Source organism: Lathyrus oleraceus, chromosome 4 (genome assembly GCF_024323335.1).
Source record: "Lathyrus oleraceus cultivar Zhongwan6 chromosome 4, CAAS_Psat_ZW6_1.0, whole genome shotgun sequence".
Classification (NCBI taxonomy): domain Eukaryota; kingdom Viridiplantae; phylum Streptophyta; class Magnoliopsida; order Fabales; family Fabaceae; genus Lathyrus; species Lathyrus oleraceus.
This window is the reverse complement of record NC_066582.1, coordinates 490,659,487-490,664,499: the sequence shown is the minus strand read 5'-3', so window position 1 is coordinate 490,664,499 and position 5,013 is coordinate 490,659,487. Positions and strand designations below refer to the sequence as shown.

Here is a 5,013-nt window from a genome sequence, read left to right as displayed (position 1 = left end):
AGGATCAAGACTTTCCATTTTTGGTAAGTTTCAGTTACAGGTCCAGTTTCCATTTTTGGAAATTTTTGATTTGGCTTCAAATTCTTCCATGATGGTGTTTGACATGATATATGAGGACTATTTGGACATGAATAAACTCTCTCAAACCATTTCCATTCATCAAATCACTGATTAGATGGACAGTTGACCAACAGTTGACTTTTAGGGTTTCTGACTGTCTGCTCATTGACTGATGACTTCCAAACCCTAATTCCTTGAGAACTTGACTTCAAATGATGTCCCAAGTTGTATGAACTCTTGATTATTGATCATGGTGCCCAAATTCCACAAGAATGGCCACCATCCACTGCTTTGACTGACAGTTGACTTTCTTTGACTTTTGACTGTCTGTGTATGAACTGATGATCTCCAAGCCTTCAACCCTTGACTTGAACACTTCAAATGGACCCCCAAGTCATGTGATCTTGTTGGACAAACCCTAGGGCCTTGGCTCCTTGAGAAATGCACTTGCTTGCTTGGTTGACTGATCTCCTGATCAGTTTGACCTAATTTCTGAATTGGCTTGCACTTGAGGCAAAAAGGCAATGCAATGCTATGCAATGGACCATGATATGCTATGACCTAATATGAAAATGTATGTACAATGATAGGTGCAAATTTGAGGTGCTACATGGAGTACCCATCAACTATCTTTATGGTCATCCAGTTACGACCAGTGTTTGATCAACAATAAAGCACTTGACTCTACATCTAGGATTCATTGTGGTTTCAGGTCGAAAGGTGGTATACACCACTATCACCATGAGAATAACTTATGACACTTTGCATAACATTTTATGTAGTATTATCATAGTGGATCAATCCAATATAAATATTACTCTTAATATTCATACCTATGTTTAAGACTTGATAAATCCTTATCCATGATCCATGAGATGTGATCATCAGTCTATATACATAATAGTCTTAATGATTTAATGTTATCCCACTTCACAACAAAGCTCGACTACAGATACTTTAAGAATATTGTCTTTATGTTTAATGGGATCTCATGATCAAGTCACACTTGATACATTAAACGGACTAGCTATTCTAGGGATTTTATTAAACAAACATAATAAAGAAAAAATATTTTATTATTAATAAATAATTCGATACAAGTAGCAAAAGTATTGGCCTCTAGGGCTTTCACCAACACCAACTCATATCCCTCCTTCACCCAACCCTAGACGTTCCACTAGGCAAACAATACCTCCCTCTTATCTTAACAATTACCACTACAACCTTCTCCACTCTAATTCCCCAACTTCCCTTAATTCTTCCACACCTCATTTCCCCCATTCCTCCGTCATATCTTATGATAAATGCAACATCACATATATAAATTTATGCCTCTCTGTTTCTTCTACAACTAAACCTACCACCTTTGCACAAGATAGCAAGCATGATTGTTGGATATAAGCCATGCAATTTGAACTCAAAGCCCTTTAACAAACCAACACCTGGACCATCATTGATCTTCACTACAACAAACAAGACCTTAGACAGCGCTTTTTTTAGCCTTAGACAGCGCTTTAAAGCGCTGTCTAAACCTCCGCTGCTAAAGGTTTAGACAGCGCTTTTTTAAATCTTAAAAGCGCTGTCTAAGCCCCCCCCCCTTAGACAGCGCTTTGGCCAAAAGCGCTTTATAAGACCCTCTTATTTTAAATTTTTTAGGTATACCTTAGACAGCGCTTTTGAAAAGCGCTGTCTAAGCCCCACCCCCTTAGACAGCGCTTTGGCCAAAAGCGCTTTCTAAGACCCTCCCAATTTTTTGCTACATCCAGGCAACGATGCATTAACTCTTGCTCTTTTGACATTGTACTCGACCGGTACAATGCGTTGCTTATGAACAACGACCTAACATTCACATTATTTTGTAGTTGATCCATGTCATAGAAATTCGAGAAAAATTTACGTTAGTGTCGTCTGCCTAACACAACTCTCTCATTTTATTCGAACGTGGGACCGACTATGCATAGTAAAATAACATAGACAAAATTAAAAAGAAAATAACAAACAATAAAAATAAAAATAATATTTTTTTGAATTTTTTTAATTCCTTAGACAAAATTGGAATAATTCACATGGTCAAGCAAGAAGCATATACACAATAATTGCTAAGCAATTGGTTATTAGGTAGTCCTTTCACCTATACTCCAAGCCTAATTTGTTTCCCACCCCAGAAGACAAAAACAGATACAAAAGAGAAAGTTTAGTCCAGGAGGCTTCTCTATTAGAATACAGGACAACCATCCACCACAATTCCTGGTGCAGTAGGGCAAGTAGCCAATGGTGAGCATTATCATCCATGCAAATGTCCTTAATGCTATCCAACATCCACCAAGCCACTGAAACATTCATCACTTCAGCAACTAGAGTTCCCACCAGCTATTTAGGCATTTCAAAGTAAATAACTACATAAATAATGATTGATAAGAAGAAAAAAAAAAAGCTTAAACTAGGAGATTTTGAGATGAAAAAGACCTGTGCTATATACATGCATCGAGGAGGAATTTTCATGTAGTGCCCGAGTTTGATATCTGACAAGAAAGATAGCGCATGGGCGGTGGTGATTCTCCCATAAATCTTAAAGAGCAAATTTGCAATTGGTGTTCCAGGAAGGACATACCCAATCATGAACTGTGCTATAATGTCATATCCAAGTTGCTGCAAGGTAACCAACCACACTCATGTTAAAATCATAAACTCCTCCATGCATCAAAATAGTATGTTAAAATCGAGATTCGATAGAAAAGAAAAGTACTATACTAGAGATGGAAGAAATACCTGGTTGGTAGTTGCTTGGATGACACCAATGGGAGGGTTACAACAGAAGCTAAGGCGAAAGCCAAGAGCATACCCCACCATGGAAGTTGCACATCCACTTTCCATACCAAAGACATTATTATGGATAGTGCCATGCTCCCAAATAATACAATGAGGAACCACCATTCTGGTACTGTATTATAAGCCTTCATGAGTCTACCATGCACATCCAATTTTACATTACTCATCGCTGTTCTGCTTTGTCTCAATATTTTTCTGCGAGCGAACATGAAACTATGTCAGTGAGGGTCACGATAAGTCGATAAGAAATAAATCTATTATACAGGCTTTGAGAACAGCCTACCTGCCCTTAAACAATGCTACATGAGTGAGGGTTGACGTAAACCTAGCGAAACCTGCTCCAATAGATAATGCGTAGAGAGGACTGAGGTATAACTTGTTATATTTGTTGTATGCATCTATGTTAAGATCATATTCTTCATTTAAAATCTTAGTAGTGTCATACTTTTGTCCATCGTGAGTGAACAACTGATTAGAGAATATAGGAAACTTTCTAGCATCGAAAGTGTTAAACTTCCAGTAACATATAGGTAGAATTATATAGACAAACATGATAAATCCAACTCCCATATTAACAATGGAAGTCCATGGTGCAACAAGAGGGCTGCCACGATAAGCTGAAATCCCAGCCCAATCAAATGTGAAGGCGCCGACTCCAAGTCCTCGGTAACCTGATCCAACTTGATGTGCTGTTACGTTATTCGGCCACACCTAGCAAACCCATGAGAAGAATGTTAATACTGTGAAAAGATATCCAGGGAATGCATAATACAGGAAGCTTATAGCCATTGCAATGAGGAAAAACTGCATCCTTGTAAGTCCTTTTGATTTTTCATTTTTTTCATGGAGAGCCCTGTAGCATAAGGTTTATGATGTAATCAAAACTAGTACTAGAGTATAAAATAGTAGTAACAAACGAGCAAGTTTTCATCTTAAGGTATCCGTGTCAACATGTCAGTGTGACTTAATATAGAAGTAAGGGTAAAAGAATGAACCTAAAGAGAGAGACTTGTGCGAGGTTTGCTGGCCACCACATTTCAATTGGGTTCACCAGATACCTCCTCAGAATCCCAGCCCATCCAAACCCTATTAACTGCAAACTCAATTTACAACTATATAAAGCAAATTTATCACAGAATATTTTAACCATGGAAAGATATATATTCAACTCATCTTCTACACTTTTTTCATGATAAGATAATCGTAATAATAACCTGTGCGCTTATGACGATGAGGAGAGCGAGAAGAAAACTGAGAGATTCTTTATAATAAGCTTTCATAATAGTAATGGCACCAATGGAGTACACATCACCACCACCGCCGGAGGAGGAAACACCACAGTTAGCGAAGATAGCGATGATAACATGCTCCTTCATGTTAAACGGTCCAGGATTTAGAGTAAAACGCCATCCAACAAAACTGTACTCCTTCGTCGGAAGAGTTGCGGCCATGAACTTTCCGATTGGGAGAACAGCGATTTGCATGAGAATGGCTGAGATAGTGAGAGGCCGAGTTCGCTGTTAGGGTTCGCTGGAGGGGTTTAATCGCAGGAGGGAAAACAAAAAGAACTGAGAACGAAAATAGAAGTCTGAAATTTAATTTTAATTAGACCTTAGACAGCGCTTTTGTGGAAAGCGCTTTCTAAGATATGCCTTAGACAGCGCTTTCCAAAAGCGCTTTCTAAACCCCCACCTTAGACAACGCTTTTGGTTTTAATTTTTTTTTTAATTGAAAGACTTTAAACAGCGCTTTCTCAAAAGCGCTGACTAAGGTCTATATTTAAAAGCGCTTTCTAAAAGCGCTGTCTAAGGGGGGTCTTAGACAGCGCTTTCTAAAAGCGCTGTCTAAGACCCCCCCCTAGACAGCGCTTTCATTATTTTTTTAGAACATTTTCCGTGTTTTATTTTTATTTTAACCTTAGACAGCGCTTTCTTTTAAAAGCGCTGTCTAAGATGCGCTGTTAAAAAACCTTTTTGGCGTAGTGCTTCCCACCAATAAAATACCAATAGGTTGTAAATGAGTATATAAATTTAAATATCTTGCTGACGGTTCTATTGACAGGTATAAAGCTAGGCTTGTCGCCAAAGGATACACTTAACTTAAAGGTGTTGATTATTTTGACAC

At 38.2% G+C, this 5,013-nt stretch overlaps 1 pseudogene; it reads right to left on the bottom strand.

Annotated features, from left to right (window-relative positions):
- Positions 1–2,187: 2,187 nt before the first annotated feature.
- On the bottom strand, positions 2,188–4,388 carry LOC127138158 (oligopeptide transporter 3-like; annotated as a pseudogene).
- Between the last annotated feature and the right edge of the window lie 625 nt (positions 4,389–5,013).